General features: G+C 42.5%; 1 protein-coding gene across 1 annotated transcript in view; it reads right to left on the bottom strand.

Annotated features, from left to right (window-relative positions):
• Positions 1–16,805, bottom strand: part of LOC124723160 (DNA damage-regulated autophagy modulator protein 2-like) — a 219,123-nt gene extending 202,318 nt beyond the window's left edge. The window contains exon 1 of the mRNA XM_047248355.1: positions 16,710–16,805. The gene's annotated coding sequence lies outside the window, so the exon portion shown is untranslated. The remainder of the gene's footprint in view (positions 1–16,709) is intronic.
• Between the last annotated feature and the right edge of the window lie 1,836 nt (positions 16,806–18,641).

Raw genomic sequence — 18,641 nt, 5'->3', positions numbered from 1 at the left:
TGTTTGTTACCATTGTATAGTTAGTAAATATGAAACGACCAAAAAATTAGTCGACACAGTAAAAGAATGCTGTTCTTGGAGAAAAAAGGTCTGAGTGTGAATAAACATGATTGAAATGTATTATACACTTCTTTCTATTCCTCTCAGGTTGAATCAAAGTACACGTTTTCAGTCGTGACTGGTTCAGAAGACTGCTAATCCAAGGCCGAAACCGATCAAGGTTGAAAACTTGTTCTGTCTCAGAGATATACAAAGAAGTCTACAGAGGCTACTGTTTTTGCACTGATAATGTCTTTTCTAGAAAGCAGATTTGTATATTAAAAAACTAATTTGCGACGAGTTTCAACACTCATCAAAATGAATAAGAATTTGAATTTGGTGAGCTCTCTTCATCAGTCAACTTTCATAGTGCCCGTGGTATTTGAAGCAGAACGTTAAAGTTTGTACAGATTGCTTGGTAGGGACCGAACGACTACGCTTGGTTCCTCCCCTCCTACTTGACATGGCCATGGATATTGCTCCTAGTGTGATAAGCTATCAGCTATCTTACTCGGGTATTCTCTTCGTAATCTTGAAACAAATATCGTTATCGTTTTGAAATGCAGGTCATGATCATTTTCATTAATATGCCTTGACAGCACAAGGAAACTGTTCTGCATACATTGTACTGTTGTATTCGGAGTCGTTAAATCAATGTTAACTGCTTCAAATATGAAGTTGAGAAGAGACTGGAATAATATCGAATGTGATTATTAGGTTATTTCTCACTCTCCTGATGTCTCGAACGACCTCCATCTATTTTTCGTTTCTTTTGCCCTGAAGGCCATACAGCCACATGCTCTTATTTTTTGCGTAGCTGCTTGTCCGATTCACAATTAACATATTCACGTGCGTATGTAATTCAGTTTTTTTTTTCAGTGGGCCCACATACTGAACCGGCTGTTAGATACGCTCTTCGTCCTGTACATTACCTTGTACTGTCTCACTTTGTGGGTGCCAAAAGTTTATGTCTGAAAATTGTAATTAATCAAATGGACACTGAGTCTTTAATTTTTATAGTAGTTAATTGTATGGGATTATTTTATGCGTGAAGGGTTCAGTTAATTCTTTGAGCTGTGTGTCAGGCTTGTTCCTCCAAGCCAGTTAAAAGATCTACATCTACATCTACATCCATACTCCGCAAGCCACCTGACGGTGTGTGGCGGAGGGTACCTTGAGTACCTCTATCGGTTCTCCCTTCTATTCCATTCTCGTATTGTTCGTGGAAAGGATTGTCGGTATGCCTCTGTGTGGGCTCTAATCTCTCTGATTTTATCCTCATGGTCTCTTCGCGAGATATATGTAGGAGGGAGCAATATACTGCTTGACTCTTCGGTGAAGGTATGTTCTCGAAACTTTGACAAAAGCCCGTACCGAGCTACTGAGCGTCTCTCCTGCAGAGTCTTCCACTGGAGTTTATCTATCATCTCCGTAACGCTTTCGCGATTACTAAATGATCCTGTAACGAAGCGCGCTGCTCTCCGTTGGATCTTCTCTATATCTTCTATCAACCCTATCTGGTACGGATCCCACACTGCTGAGCAGTATTCAAGCAGTGGGCGAACAAGCGTACTGTAACCAACTTCCTTTGTTTTCGGATTGCATTTCCTTAGGATTCTTCCAATGAATCTCAGTCTGGCATCTGCTTTACCGACGATCAACATTATATGATCATTCCATTTTAAATCACTCCTAATGCGTACTCCCAGATAATTTATGGTATTAACTGCTTCCAGTTGCTGACCTGCTATTTTGTAGCTAAATGATAAAGGATCTATCTTTCTGTGTATTCGCAGCACATTACACTTGTCTACATTGAGATTCAATTGCCATTCCCTGCACCATGCGTCAATTCGCTGCAGATCCTCCTGCATTTCAGTACAATTTTCCATTGTTACAACCTCTCGATACACCACAGCATCATCCGCAAAAAGCCTCAGTGAACTTCCGATGTCATCCACAAGGTCATTTATGTATATTGTGAATAGCAACGGTCCTATGACACTCCCCTGCGGCACACCTGAAATCACTCTTACTTCGGAAGACTCCTCTCCATTGAGAATGACATGCTGCGTCCTGTTATCTAGGAACTCCTCAATCCAATCACACAATTGGTCTGATAGTCCATATGCTCTTACTTTGTTCATTAAACGACTGTGGGGAACTGTATCGAACGCCTTGCGGAAGTCAAGAAACACGGCATCTACCTGTGAACCCGTATCTATGGCCCTCTGAGTCTCGTGGACGAATAGCGCGAGCTGGGTTTCACATGACCGTCTTTTTCGAAACCCATGCTGATTCCTACAGAGTAGATTTATAGTCTCCAGAAAAGTCATGTTACAGTCTTGAAAAACAATATCTCTTCGCTTATGAACCTTATACATTTTCCACCACGTTTTTGTAGTTGCCTCAATTGTTGAAACAAAGATTCTAGCATGGAATGCAGCTTCTCATCTCTTGTACCAGAATTCGTACTCTTCCCCAATTAATCATTACTTCCTGCGCACCTAGGATCGCACTTTGATGTGCAAATTGTAGAAGAAAACCTTTGACGTTTGTGTGGCAGCTGGTAGTTTAATTACAATTATCTCATGCAAGCAACATCCGAGAAAATAAGTTGTTTCCCATAAACGAACTGAAGAAGAAGCTATTGTACTTGCTACGACTACTGCATCCCCTCGAATGTGAAAGTGTACTGAGGTGGCCGGGATTTGGTCGTAAAAAAGAACAGGTCGGTGTGTCTACCTGTCACTGAGCCGTCATGTAACCTCTCGGATGTAATATGACAAATGAGAATGCGTTCAGTTAAAGAAACTGAAGTAAGGTTTCAGATTTTAATTGATTGCCTTTTAACAGAATACTAACAGTTTTTCTTTCTTTAGTGGGTATTATTCTGCATTTATTCACACCAAATGGAAATTGAGTGTAAGAATTTCTGGATTTCTGTACTATACTTTCGTATAGGCAAAAGCATCGGCAGGAAACGAGTGTTTGCAGAAATAGGTCAGATCTAAGGAAAAAGTCAATAACTTGGCTATGGCATAAAGCACTTGGAGCGAAAGATGGACATACTCTTACCACGGTAGTGCCGCATAAAACTACAACATGCAATATACGAGGCTAGCCTTTTTCATTTAACAAACGCCCACTAGATGGTGCTGTTGGAATGGAAAATTAATGTTAGTTCAAAATGAATCATTTGTTATTGTCAAAAGAATGACAGCTCGGAAACCGGCAGAGTAATTTATTTATAGTGGACCTTTAGGAAACAGCGTTGTGAAACAAATGAAATTCCACATGAAGGTTTCCGTTGTATTTCTCTTTTTTTATTATGTTCTAAAGTTAACTCAGCAACAATGTCTCAGTCGTATTGTACAACTGTTGGTGATCCGTTTTAGAAATGGATCAGGAATACATGTTGCATTCAGAACAAAAAACATACTGTAGAAAAGATTACAAACACACAACATAACGCCAGATAAATTCAGAAAAGTGTGTATTAGTTTATGTGGGACAGACATGCAAAAATTTCAGAATCAGATATTCTGAACACTCTCCACATTTGTAGCCCACCTCATTGAAAACAGTCACCATACTAGTGGCGTAGAAACAAACCTCCAGGTCCTAGCACACAGCAACCGTCAGTATTATTTATTAACATCAGAAGAACATTTCCACACTCAAAGAGCTATTACATCGAGAAAAACTCATCGATGACCAAACAGTACTCTACAACAGATAATTATTCAGCACTATAAGCGAACTATCAAACAACACATATAAACATACACAGACACGCCCACATACAGAAAATATAACTGAACAAAAGCAAACTTCGGTGGGTACAATCGAGAACAAAACAAAGAAACAAATGACGGCCAATAGCGTACCTGTACCGTAAATGTGTAGTGAAACGTGCACGTAAGTCACAGCAGTGAAATAACAACAAACGACTACGCGAAAGCGTTTAAGTAAACTCCGATACAGATCCACAGCACAGTCTATAAATGACATATCGTACCAGATAGGTTTCCAGAATAAAAACGAACTCAATTTTACTGACGCCTATAGGTCTGTTTAAAGATAACAGAAACAGGAACAGCTCATATAGCAGCCAAATACTAATCAAGTACAACTCAGAACAGGTCAACTGTACTAATAATAAGCGTCAAATGTCAACTTTTTTATCTGGATACACAGTTTTTACACTACTGACCATTAAAATTGCTACACCACGACGATGACGTGCTACAGACGCGAAATTTAACCGCAAGAAGAGGATGCTGTGATATGCAAATGATTAGCTTTTCAGAGTATTCACACAAGGTTGGCGCCGGTGGCGACACCTACAACGTGCTGACATGAGGAAAGTTTCCAACCGATTTCTCATACACAAACAGCACTTGACCGGCGTTGCCTGGTGAAACGTTGTTGTGATGCCTCGTGTAAGGAGGAGAAATGCGTACAATCACGTTTCCGACTTTGATAAAGGTCGGATTGTAGCCTATCGCGATTGCGGTTTATCGTATCGCGACATTGCTGCTCGCGTTGCTCGAGGTCCAATGACTGTTAGCAGAATATGGAATCGGTGGGTTCAGGAGGGTAATACGGAATGCCGTGCTGGACCCCAACGGCCTCGTATCACTAGCAGTCGAGATGACAGGCATCTTATCCGCATGGCCGTAACGGATCGTGCAGCCACGTCTCGATCCCTGAGTCAACAGATGGGAACGTTTGCAAGACAACAACCATCTGCAAGAACAGTTCGTCGACATTTGCAACAGCATGGACTATCAGCTCGGAGACCATGGCTGCGGTTACCCTTGACGCTGCATCACAGACAGGGGCACCTGCGATGGTGTGCTCAACGACGAACCTGGGTGCACGAATGGCAAAACGTCATTTTTTGGGATGAATCCAGGTTCTATTTACAGCATCATAATGGTCGCATCAGTGTTTGGCGATATCGCGGTGAACGCACATTGGAAGCGTGTATTTGTCATCGCCATACTGGCGTATCACCCGGAGTGATAGTATGGGGTGCCATTGGTTACACGTCTCGGTAACCTCTTGATCGCTTTCAAAAGTTCAAAGTGGTTCAAATGGCTCCGAGCACTATGGGACTTAACTACTGAGGTCATCAGTCCCCTAGAACTTAGAACTACTTAAACCTAACTAACCTAAGGACATCACACACATCCATGCCCGAGGCAAGATTCGAACCTGCGACCGTAGCGGTCGCGCGGTTCCGGACTGAATCGCCTAGAACCGCTGGGCCACTCCGGCCGGCCTTGTTCGTTTTGACGGTACTTTGAACAGTGGACGTTACATTTCAGATGTGTTATGACCCGTGGCTTTACCCTTCGTTCGATCCCTGCGAAACCCTACATTTCAGCAGGATAATGCACGACCGCATGTTGCAGGTCCTGTACGGGCCTTTCTGGATACAAAAAATGTTCGACTGCTGCCCTGGCCAGCACATTCTCAAGATCTCTCACCAATTGAAAACGTCTGGTCTATGGTGGCCGAGCAACTGGCTCGTCACGATACGCCAGTCACTACTCTTGGTGAACTGTGCTATCGTGTTGAAGCTGCATGGGCAACTGTACCTGTACACGCCAACCAAGCTCTGTTTGACTCAACGCCCTGGCGTATCAAGGCCGTTATTGCGGCCAGAGGCGGTTGTTCTGGGTACTGCTTTCTCAGGATCTGTGTACCCAAATTGCGCTAAAATGTAATCACATGTCAGTTCTAGTATAATATATTTGTCCAATGAATACCCGTTTATCATCTGCATTTCGTCTTGGTGTAGTAATTTTAATGGCCAGCAGTGTACATTTGCTCCAGTTGAAAGTTATGGTGTTTTTGTGTGTGTCGTATTCCTCTGTAACTATAATGGTTATCCTGTTTTGTATATGAATGAGATGCTAGAAACCCACCAGAGACGTCATAGTGACTGTTTTTGGTGCTCCATTTCATGACCAGTGGTCGGATCATAGTCTTTTGAAAGCAGTTAGATTGCTAGGCATTACCAGGGCATTGACTAGTGGCATAGGAATATTGACCCTGTATATCAGTTTAACCCTTTATTTGGCACACGCAAAAATATTGTGAAGAAAATGTATTAATTTACCTAAATTAGATGTATATCGTCATGTGAACAATTTTACATACATTGATCAGCTAGAACGTTATGGCCACCTACCTAATACCCGGCATTTCCACCTTTGGCAAGAATAACAACGACGCGTCGTGGCATGGAAGCAATGAGGTGCTGGTAGGTCGCTGGAGGGAGTTGACACCGTGTCTGCACACACAAGTCACCTAATTCCCGTAAATTTCCGGGAGTGGGGCAATGAGCTCTGACGCCACGTTCAATCACATCCGAGATGTGTTCGATCGGGTTCAGATCTGGCGAGCTGGGGGTCCAGCTCATCAACTGGAACTCGGCACTGTGTTCCCGTAACCACTCCATCACACTCTTAGCCTTGTGACATGACGCAGTATCTTGTTGAAAAATGCCACTATCGTCGGGAAAAGTGATTGTCATGAAAGGGCGTACGTGTTTTGCAACCAGTGTACGACACACCTTGACCTCCATGTTGCCTTGTACGAGCTCCACTGGATCCATAGTTGCCCACGTGAATGTTCCCCAAAGCATAATGGAGCCGCCGTCAGCTTGTTTCCGTCCCGCAGTACAAGTGTCAAGGAGCTGTTCCTCTGAAATGGGTCATCGACTGCAGAGTGCTCGGTGCACTGTGTGTTCAGACACGGTTGTACTCTGCCCAGCATTGATGTCTGATGTTAAATCCTCCACAGCTCGCCGCCTGTCCTGTTTTACCAGTCTGCCCAGCCTACGACGTCCGACTTCTGTAACAAGGAGTGGGCGCCCAATCCCTCGATATCTTCACTTGGTTTCGCCACGTGTTGAAGACACTCACCAGGACACTCGTTGAACACCCGACAAGTCGTGAATTTTCCAAAATGCTAGTTCCGAGCCTCCGGCCCATTAGACTCTGACATCTGTCAAACTCAAATAGATCGCGCGCCTTTCCCATTCTACACACCGACAGCACATTCACTGGTACTTCATGCATCGTGCGTATGTCTGATTGGCACTCATTCCTCACCAGGTGACGCTGTTACCACCAGGACGAGTTTATATCGATAGTAGGTCGATGACCATAATGTTCTGGATGGTTAGTGTACATTGTTTCAAGACACAGTATGTTACCTTTCAGTATCACCATCCACAAAAGGCGCATGGGTGCTACAATAAAAATACTACACTGTTGTTCCTGCAGCTGAAAAAATGACTACATTTTGCGCTGTTGCATCGGAAATGTCTGAAAGCGTTATTCCATTTTGGTTCAAAGCACTGAACTATTCCATATTTTCCGCATTTTATAGTCGACAATAGCCGAGGCCAAAGTCTACATCTTCGCTTTTGGCCCATACTGTGGGCAGTGACTAAAACTGTCATATCGTACATTACTCACAGGCAGACGAGCTGCTTTTTACTTCTTCTTCTGCTTTTGTCCATCGTACACTAAAAGCAAGACTTCCTCTTCCCAGAAAAGATAAGTCCATTTGCAATGTCCCAGATAAGAATTCGCTAACACATTTGCGTGATAACTCACCCTCTTTCTGTAAACAGCTCCACGAAATCGAAATAAATTGCTGCACTGGTAACCAATGTTCACATAACGTTGAACGATGTCTGCTTAAAGATGCACAATATTCACAAATTTTTCATTAGAGACCACAGAATATCGCTGTATACGAGTATGAGAGCCTAAGTATTGCTTTCAAACACCACTAGCTATCCAAGGACGAAACCTTAAACCTGTTGCAGGAAACAACTTTAATGTTGTTTGAGAGCAACACTGCCAATCAAAGGGTTAAAACGAAGCGGGCGACCGTTATTTAGACTGATTGTATATTTACGGCACCGCAGAAAATTAATCCAGGTCTGCCAACAAACGTTTCAGAGAACGTCTACGGAGCAATGCGTCGTGTAATTTGTCTCACGCGCTTCTCATTGCGAAATGTGTATGGATTTCTGCCGCTGCTGTTAGTTTCTATTCTCCCGACGCTACGAAAACTCCGACGACGGACGAGAAGGAACGCTTCAGTTGACATACTGAAAGCAGAATATTTTCCATTCATTTTGGAGCATAATGAATAGTTACTAATATTTTTATGGTAAACTAGTTTAGTATACAAACGATGCTTCATTTCATCCCAAAAGTGTTCTAGATTCGGGCTTTGAGCAGGGTAGTCTCTTAAATGTACCTCATTTTCGTATTTGTACGTGTCCATATTCATTATCGCGACTCAGTCCTTATTTTGTGTGCACTAGCGTGATCATGATGATATGAAGAGTGGATATCGAAAACTTTCTAACGACCTTTTTTTCAGCCGGCCGGTGTGGCCGTACGGTTGTCGGCGCTTCAGTCTGGAACCGCGTGACCGCTACGGTCGCAGATTCGAATCCTGCCTCGGGCATGGATGTGTGTGATGTCCTTAGATTAGTTAGGTTTAAGTAGTTCAAAGTTCTAGGGGACTGATGACCACAGATGTTAAGTCCCATAGTGCTCAGAGCCATTTGAACCATCTTTTCACAAAACGTTTTCAGTGCTGTTGTGTTCTCAGTACGCTGCTGCATGTCCATAGATATGACCCAGGTGCTAAGGTATGGAGAAAATCTTTCAAACATGCGTTACCAGATGGCGCATGGTCTTTGTGGCGCTGTGCTTCCCTCTGAAGTTTCAAAATCTAAAACATATGAAAAGTGTTTTTGTTGACTACAGTTCTACTAGATGGAAACCTAAATCTGGATGACCGGATAGGGATTTGAACCGCCATCCTCCCACATACCGATTCCGTCGCTTTTTATCTTCATTCTTCGTTTTTTTTCCACGGTTCATCGATTCATATAAAAATACTAACACTGACAGTTGCATAAAGAACAAAAATTATCACTTCAGCGTTACAGTTCGGCACGAGTTTACGTAGATGCATATACTGGGGGGAGGGGGGGGGGAGGTTCATAGTTTGTTTTGTTCCTTCCTTCACCCCACCTCCTCCTTTCACACACACACACAAATATTATTTACCGTCACCCACACTTTGAAAGTTGGCTGTTAGATTTGCAACTTTCAGAATTTAAGCATTTGGCGTAATTCTTACCGCAGGTTTACTGATAAGATAGAATTCTGTACCTACTTATCGATTCTGGCCAGCGTAGCTTGTCTTTGAGTCAGTCTGCACGGTGTTCAGGAAGATCTCTTTGAGTTCCGGCTTAGAATACCAATCAGTTCAAGCTTGCCTAGGTGCAAATTCTGGGTACGGTGTTTGAACACACACTTTGTGTTCAGGCGTGCTTAGCGGAAGATCTCGTTTTTTAGTCTCATGGGGCAATTGGCTGTTTGTGGCAAGACAGGGTGGTAAGGAGTAGTTCAAAAATGTTCAAATGTGTGTGAAGTCCTATGGGACCAAACTGCTGAGATCATCGGTCCCTAGTCTTACACACTGCTTAAACTAACCCATGTCCGAGGGAGGACTCGAACCTCCGGCGGGAGCGGGTAAGGTGTAGTTTGACGGTGTGAAAGTAAAGCACATTTCTAGTATGAGTTTTATATTCGTTCACAGAAATCGTGTAGATCATGCGTTGGCTCGCATCGCGTGGTCGAAAGTGGAGAATTTCACCGAAACACTTATGAGTTAGAAGTGTGTTTTCCACTTGGAGATCTGATCTCTGTACTTTTGTGAGGAGAGTATGTTTTGATGTTCGGTTCAGAATCTGTTTGCTGTTACTTCTTCCGATTGGTACAACATTTAATTTCGTCACACTCCCTACCAATGAATTTTTGTGAATGTTTTGCGAAATGTATAGACTTTGCTTCGTCTGATTATCTCCCATGTTGGAACTCTGAGTGTCACGCGTTTTCTGTGCATTAATTTACTAATGTTACTCCTAATATCACAGTTTAAATACTTTTGGTACTTTTCGAGAAAATTATATGTTCAAACTTCCTTTTACATCACTTTTCCCTTGCCATAACGTTTTTATTTAGACGGGGTCATACCGACTAACATTTAGCAGTAAGCATACAGTCATTTGATGTGGAGCGTACCGTTTGCCTCCAGTAATCGTAGAATTATTCTAGAACTCTTACTATTAAGATCAAATCTAGAGTCAATCATTGTGAACATTATACTTCGCGTTGCTATGCATGACTTTTCAGCAGACACAGTCGGCAGAATCGCAGTTCCTCGTTCTATAGATAGTGTGATTATCTGATTTCATTTATTTGTGTGCTGTTACAACAGTCTGGTTTACATGCCCATTGAACGCCACGGGGCTATTAGTCACAAAACGAGATGTCGTTACAACTACGCAGGTTCACGAAAAATTCAGTTTTCTTTACTGTGCCCACTGTAAATCGTTCCGTAAAGTAAGCTTCACTGTCTATGTAATATTCTATAAATTTTTCAGCCAGTTTGTGTTACTACACATAGTCTGATTCATGGATCTAAACGTTGTATATGGGAAGATATTTCTTTTATATTCTGCGAATGTTATGACTTACTTTCATGCGTAATTCGTTTTAAAAACCTAGCAGGAACGCGACAACATTTAACGTACCACAGATGCTTTCAGTTTAATAATAATAATAACAAATATAGTCATAATAATAATAAAAAATGCATATAATGTTTTGTCAAAGTCGACCCACAGGCAGGGAATGAGCGTAGACGAGCAGATGCAAGAATCCTAAATCATCTTTGTAGGCAAAATTGTAGTGGAGTTGGTCTGCCGTAGCCTTTCTCCGACCTGTTATGAAGTGTCAAGCGTACATCTGTGCCGTGTGGATGACTGATGAGTGTTCGTAGAGTGTACTGATGGGTTTATGTTATGGATGAAGAGAAGGGAGAGGGTGAAACTCGATGTTGGCAGATAGCCTACTCCTCTCAGATAGCACAGAGGAGACCGCCACAATTTTAACGTCCCCATCCGATGGATGGTATACTTTTCTTCATAAGTAAGAGAGCCTGTTCGATGAATTTTGCACAGCATACAAACCATACTTACAGGTGTCTGAAACTCTAGAATCTATTTAATTTATGAAAAAATGAATGAGCTGTTACGTTTTAAACTTTATGTTTAGAAAAAAATCAAATTTTGTAGTTAATTATCTCAATTTTTACCACAGTTTTAATAGATTTGGAAAATTCTAGAGTTTCATACACCTGTAAGTATGGTTTGTATGCTGTGCAAAATTCATCAAAGAATTTCTCTTACTTGTGGAGAAAAATGTACCTATAGCAACAAATGCAGCCAATAGTAAGCGAAAAAATGATGAAATTTTACATGTAAAAAAATTTATTTTGTTATGTTTTTGAACTTCCACTGCTATGAGTGTGAATCCCGAATCCTTCCTGGTCATTCTGACAAAGTTTTATGAATTTATTTGTAAAAGTATAGACAGTAGAAAATAAAATGTCCTGTGGTGCCTCTCCTGCTCCAAGTCGGCCCGTTTGGCGTCCTACCCCCCCTTAAGCAAGAACGACGCAACTGCAAGAGGAGCTGTATACCAAACATTTGAAGAAATTTTTTATTTCATAACGAAAACCAATAACACGCAATATTATTAAAATAATATAAGCTACATTAATGAAAAAAGTGCGTCCTACTCGCTCAGCATGGACTTACAGCGTTGTTGGATTGGGTTGGATTGATTTGGAGGAAGAGACCAAACAGCAATGTCATCGGTCTCGTCGGATTAGGTAAGGATGGGGAAGGAAGTCGGCCGTGCCCTGTGAAAGGAACCACCCTGGCATTCGCCTGAGGCGATTTAGGGAAATCACGGAAAGCCTAAATCATGATGGCCGGATGCCGGATTGAACCGTCGTCCTCCCGAATGTGATTCCAATGTGCTAACCACTGCGCCACCTCACTCGGTCACAGCGTTGTTCCAACAGGACGGGCGCTGATAACCTGTTGTGCGCCCTAAAACACTAATAATCATCATAATCATCCAGCAGGAGGGTGGAAAATATCTATTTTATTTCGTCACGCGCCTTTCATCCGTTCACAGATACACTTTCTGTGTGTAAACGACCAAGAAAGACTCTGTATTGTACGAAGCCACATGGTCGAATTAACGCAGTGCTTAAAGAATTGTTAAGGTAGATCGATCATCAACAGATAATCATGTAAAATTCATGTACATGAGAGCAGTGTTACTCCAAGTTATCACTTCAGGAGGGAACAGAACCGTGAAGGACGAAGGAAGACGGGAACTGACGCGCAAAATCTAGATAGGCGCCGATGGCCGCGCTGTTTGGCGTCCAAAAACCAAGTCCGTCGTAACATCCGCGAGGTGTAAGAGGATTTAATGATGTGATGTTGGCAGCAAATTTCACCAAATTATGCCCTAGGCCATCGTGGACGTGTCACACAATGGGAAGGTCGACACACCTCATCTTAGCCACATGTCACCCCTTCTTTTGACGCATCTGCAATGGAGGTCATAAACGCATTACCCAGTGATGAAATCACGCGATTTCCTTAAGAGTTGCAGAGGAAAACATTTCAGACCAACCACCGCTCAGAATTGACACGAAAATCCCTCAGGAGCTGGCATAAAGAGCATCAATGAAACCATCCCTACCCTTGGGGTGATGATTCACATACATTTCGTGGTCTAAACGACAGTTCAGCGTTCAATGAGCAATAGGACGACGTTCTTGACAACGTTCGACACTGCTGACATCCCCGGACGGTTCAACCCTACTGCCGGCCGGAGTGGCCGTGCGGTTCCGGGCGCTGCAGTCTGGAGCCGAGCGACCGCTACGGTCGCAGGTTCGAATCCTGCCTCGGGCATGGATGTGTGTGATGTCCTTAGGTTAGTTAGGTTTAATTAGTTCTAAGTTCTAGGCGACTGATGACCTCAGAAGTTAAGTTGCATAGTGCTCAGAACCATTTTTTCAACCCTACTCTAAAGACGTTGTGGGGCTACAGCCCCATTGAACGTAATCTGACCCCTTTGGAGTATAGTGGGGATCGCAATTTTTGTTCTGGTATACAAGGTGGAACCACTAGGGACCATTGAAAACCATTCGACGAAATTAGAATGCGGTCCGAAGCAGTAAATGCTTTTCCAGCTCTCCTGTGTCGCTTCCTCCGGTCATGTGATCACAAACGAATGTAACATTGACATGTGCGTGAATAAAAAGCAAAGGGTTCCTCTAAGCCCGCCCAGTTCAGTACACCCTCGGGCCACCCATAACACCTTTGTTGAGCACGTTAAAAATGTACATGTCAGAGTCTTCGACATCCATTCAGCTGAGTGGTGCCTCACAGCTGCTCTAGCATCTGAGGGCAGGCAACCCCACCCAAAGAGAGTCGAAGAGGTCTACCGCCTGAGGACAGGCGTCCACTTCGACACCCCTTAGGTGGGGTTGCCTGCCTCAGTTAGTCGTAGCAAAAAACCTATTTTCCGTACAAAACAAGACTTAAGTCGTGACTGGAACCCACTGAATAATATAGAGTATAATATCGAGAGTTTGAGAAATTACTCAACTAAGTTCTTGTACCAGATGAAACTAGCTACATAATTTGGCTGAATAACAGAAGGATCGGAAACTAAAATGTACGAAAGCCTGAAAACACGCATACATGAAGCTGCAAATGAAGCTATCGGAGGAAAAAATAGTTTCCGAAAGATATAGGGAAGATACACCATGGTGGAGTTAAGGCATAGGAAAGATTGTAGATGAGAAGAAAGCTGCTTATGAGAAACGGTTATTTTCACAAAACACTGAATATAGATTAAATTATAATTACACATGGAGAAGGGTACAGAAAGGAGTAACAAAGACTAAGAAAAGTAGTGAGAAGAGACATGCCAACTTACGATCCTGAAAGTATGCAACACAAAAGTAAATAAAGCATGGAGGGTAACCAAAGGAATGTTATCGCAACATAAAGACGTAGTAGAAATGATTCTTATCTCCATAGAGGAGTGGAAAACCTATTGCAAAAATCCCCTGACGGAATATAAGGCAGAATTCACGGCCGAACTAGTAGACTCAGCAGATGTAAGTAAGGATCTTCAAGAAATGAAAAGTGGGAATGTTCCAGAAAGTATACCTGTGAAACTCTTAAAGGAAGGCCCGACAGCAGTTTTAGAAATTCTGGCAGAAATATTTCATAGATGTTAAAAAAGTTATTTCATCCATATTTATATACTTTATAATACTTCTGCATTAGAATGTTTATAAATGAAGGCAATAAAATACTTATTTAGCTTACTTATAATTTGTATATTTCTTAAGTCATTCTTTTGGCAGAAATTTGCACGAATGTTCACATAGGAGGATAAACACTCAATGTAATAAATTATTTCAAATGTTTTCTCTGCCAATGTGTAACTTGCTAAGACATTTAAAATTTGTGGGTATATAATTCTTCATTATAACTTTGGAAATACGATTATGACAGTAATGTGAAAACAGTCACTAATTACACTTCTGGAAAAAATTGATGTGACAGGAAGGTTATCTTTGCAGGACTACATGATAACAAATTCAGACCAAATGAAACGCACATGTTACAATAAAGGGTGCCAAACATTCGCATCAATACACAGTGTACCCCCCTCTAGCGGCAATGCAGGCTTGTATTATCACATGCAAATGATCATAAATGTGCTGAATGACATTCTGCAATAGACTGTCCCAAACATCGTGTACCCTTTGTTATGCAATAGTTCTTGCAGGCTCTGGAGGACGAGTAAGTTTCCTCATCACCATATTCCACATGTATTGTATTGGCGAGAGATCTGGTGCTGTTGCTGGCAAGGGCACTTGTTATACATCATGAAGAATACGTTGCCCCCAGCAGCCTTATGTGGACGTGCATTGTCCTGATGAAAATGCGCATCGCCTTCCTGTCGAGATGGCTGTAGCACGGGGATAACAACCTGTGCGATGTAGCAGGCACTAGTTACAGTCGGCAGCAGAAACATCAGATATGACCAAGAACTGTAACTGATGGCTCCCCACGCCATGACGACTGGGGTCAGACCCGTGTACCGTGGGTGCATGCACTCCGGAATAGGCCACTCACCAGGTCTACACCATAAAGCTGTACGTCTATCACTCGTATAAAGGCAGAACCTACTCTCGTCATTGCAGAGGACAGAGCACCATTTCACATTCCAGTCAACCTTTTCACGACACCAGAGCAGCTGTGCTTGTGGTTGGTGGTGTCGACGTATCGGCGGCTGCCTAGCCAGATGCATATTTGATCTTAGTTCTGTTCCAAGCAGACGGTGTCCAACAGTCCCCGATGACAAAGCAGGTGCAACATGTGCGCGAATTTCCTACTTGGATGGTGTTCGGGTGGCCAGCGCTACTAGAAAAATGCATCGATCTTGACGTGCGTCTGTGCTTCGCAGACATCCAAAGCCTGGTCTACAGGTCTGGGAATGTTCCTCAGACCACTGTTGAAAGTAGCGACATACCACCGATACAAAGTGCCCAAAATGTGCAGGCAGTTCGTCGATGTGCCTAGCAAGCTTCCCGCAGACTGTAAATGCCACCCTGTTCAAATGGCTTCGGTTGTTCAACAGAAGTTCGTACTCGTCGGTAGGGCATATTTGTACCCTAGAATAAATGTTGAAATCACTGTTCACCTCTAAACTCAGCGCAGGTACTGTCTGCAGAGAAAAAACAAAGGTCTCACAGACAAGCCTCCTAAGCGCCTCCTCATCGCCGGTGACCGTGACAAATGAATGAGTAAGTATGCGCATATTACACCTGGTGCCACTCAACACAGTCCTGGGAAGTGCTGCATTTTTTTCCGAGCAGAGTGTTATACGTTTATATAAGAGCCGGTGCCAGGTCAGTTTGACTCAGTTTTGTAGCACATTTTACGGCAGTTACAAGACAGTTCTGTACCAGTTTTGCGTAATTTTGACATTGTATTTTCTAATGTGACAATATAGTGTACATGAGAAGAAATATGGTGTTTTATTTCTTATTTGGTTAACATACCTGATCATTTACTCATGCAAGAATAAAGGAACATCACGATGAACAAGATAAGTATTTTGAAGTTCTGCATAGAGAAAGGAAAATGAAGATTGTCTGGACGGTCTCTTTCTCACTTTCAAAAATTGACCTGATTTTTTTGTTCTATGCCCAGTTCTCAATTTCGTCATTAGATCATACGAATGGCATGGAATTTTCGTATGCTCTGATACAGGGCGGTATACAGCACTATCGTTTACCTCAAAAATTGAACTTTATCTCAGGGGCTGCGGTACTTTTTGATCGCAGTGGCCGCAATACGTTATACGTAAATTCAAAGACATCGCCGTAACGTCATGATGAAGTTAACTACTGAACATGAAATAAAAAGCAAACCACAGTTATAACAGAAAGTTGTTGGTTTCTGAAGCCCATGTTTGGAGCGGATAGGAAACTCGCCTGCTTAACCCAAGTACGCTATGTGTAACCCTCGGGTTTGACACTTCTTCCCCCTCTGTTTCGAATGTCTTTAGTTCATAACGAAATATCCCCGGTGATACGAAGTAGCGGACTGCAGAAAATTAATTAGCATATAAAAAGCTGTCAATGAAACCAAAAGTACCGACCTTTAGGTAACTTCAAAGGCGACGACAGCGCAATGTACTTGACAGAATCTCGACTCCGCTGGCTGGGCGTTTATATAGACTGTCGGCGTAGCGGTTGATGTTAAACACGAACTAGCTTATCGAGCAGCTGTCTTTTACTTTCATCCGGCCACGCGGACCTTCTTATCTAGCATTCGCGAGATGCCGCGTGTGGTTTGGCCGTGTGTGTTGATTACGATATCATACATACTCATCTCTAGCTGACAGGCCGATTGCAGCTGCGTCTCGTCTTGTCCAGTAGAGGGCATATCTACTGACTAAGCTACAGGGTCGACTTCACGAGTAGTATTTCCTATCAATATGAACCATAACCTTTGGGTTTTTAAGTGCACATCGCTCCACAATATCTTCCACTGGTATATTACTAAAAAAGTTACAGCACAATGTTCCCAGAAACATTAACAGATAGAATAGCGATAACGACGGTGACGCTGTTACTACTGCTTGTGACGATTATCGAGACAGGGATGATAACTGTGATCTAGCGAAATCCGCACACGAGAATAAATCATGAAGAAAAACACACAATGGCGAGAAACTTCTCGCAAAGACCAATTTGTGGGACAGGTAACTGTTTCTACATCTGCATTTCGCAAGCCATCGTGCGGAGAGTGCATAATGTCCCAGATTTAGTTCCCCATATTTGTTCCATTGGAGAATGGAATGCAGGAACAAAGGTTGTCGAAACTCCTCTACACGATCCCAGTTTCTCTGATTTTCTCGCCTTGGTTATTAGGCGAGATGTATGTTGGAGAGGATGTGACCAGTATGTTTGTGCCGTGACTCATTTTGGAAAGTGGGTTCTCTGAATTCTGTGGGTAAGCTCCTCGCAGTGCACGATGCCTGTCTTCTAGACTCTGGCATTGCAGTTTGCTGAGCATTATCCTACACTTTCACGCTGACTAAATAGTCTGTGATACATCACACAGCTCTTCTTTGAATCTTCTCTGTCTTCTCCGGTAATCCAACATACAGTATTTAGAGTCCTAGCCCTTCAAACAATAATAAAGAACTGATCGATCGAGAGTTTTGTAAGCGACCTCCTCCATACCTGAATTACACTTGCTTGACATTCTTCCAATGAACCTCAGTGTAGTATCTAGCTTCGTCATGGCTAGATTTATTTAGTCTTTCCACCTTAAATCAATGCAAATAATTGAAAGTTCTGTTGGATTCCAGTAACTGATCGCCAATACCGTAATCAAACAATATCAGTTTTTTTGTCTATTACACAAACATCACCTTATATACTGATGAGCCAAAACATTGTTAACTATCGCTCACCGCGATACTGAACACCCTCTGTTTGGCGCTGCGGACGTGTGACGCGGCAAGGAAAGTATAAGCGACGATCAAAGTTTCCGTTTGAGGATGTTCCTGTAGCATATATGCAACGCAGCGCGATTCTGATGCGGGTATATATGCACCGACATGTAGGCAAGAGGTTAATGTGGCCTTCGAATAAAACTTTTTAATCGCTCCCTATACAGCGAGTGTAACGGATATAATTGTAGATATTTTTATATTTAGTACCTTAATACATACACACATCAGTGTGCTTTTTAAAATTTTTTTTACTGTCTGTTAAACTGTCTTCCTAGAAGTCACTAACTTCACGACCTGATGTTTTGTGCATGGTCGTAACTGCACCAATTAGTGGACTACACCTGTCAGTGTTGACTAAACCTTTTGTTTCGATACGTCCACATTGCAGCACCTGCCTTGCTGCTCAAGGGAAAATAAGCTTTAATGGCTTGCTCCTGCCACATTTGCTTGGAGGTACTGACCAATCTAAAAACATACTAGTTCTAATAGCTATAATAAACAGTCTGCAAATGACGTAAATACTAATGTAATGTCGTTCAGTACGCCGTCTTCAGGCGCCAATAGAAA

The sequence above is a fragment of the Schistocerca piceifrons genome, chromosome X (genome assembly GCF_021461385.2).
Source record: "Schistocerca piceifrons isolate TAMUIC-IGC-003096 chromosome X, iqSchPice1.1, whole genome shotgun sequence".
Lineage (NCBI taxonomy): Eukaryota > Metazoa > Arthropoda > Insecta > Orthoptera > Acrididae > Schistocerca > Schistocerca piceifrons.
Note: the sequence above shows the minus strand (reverse complement) of the source record. Positions and strands in the feature narration are given on the sequence as shown.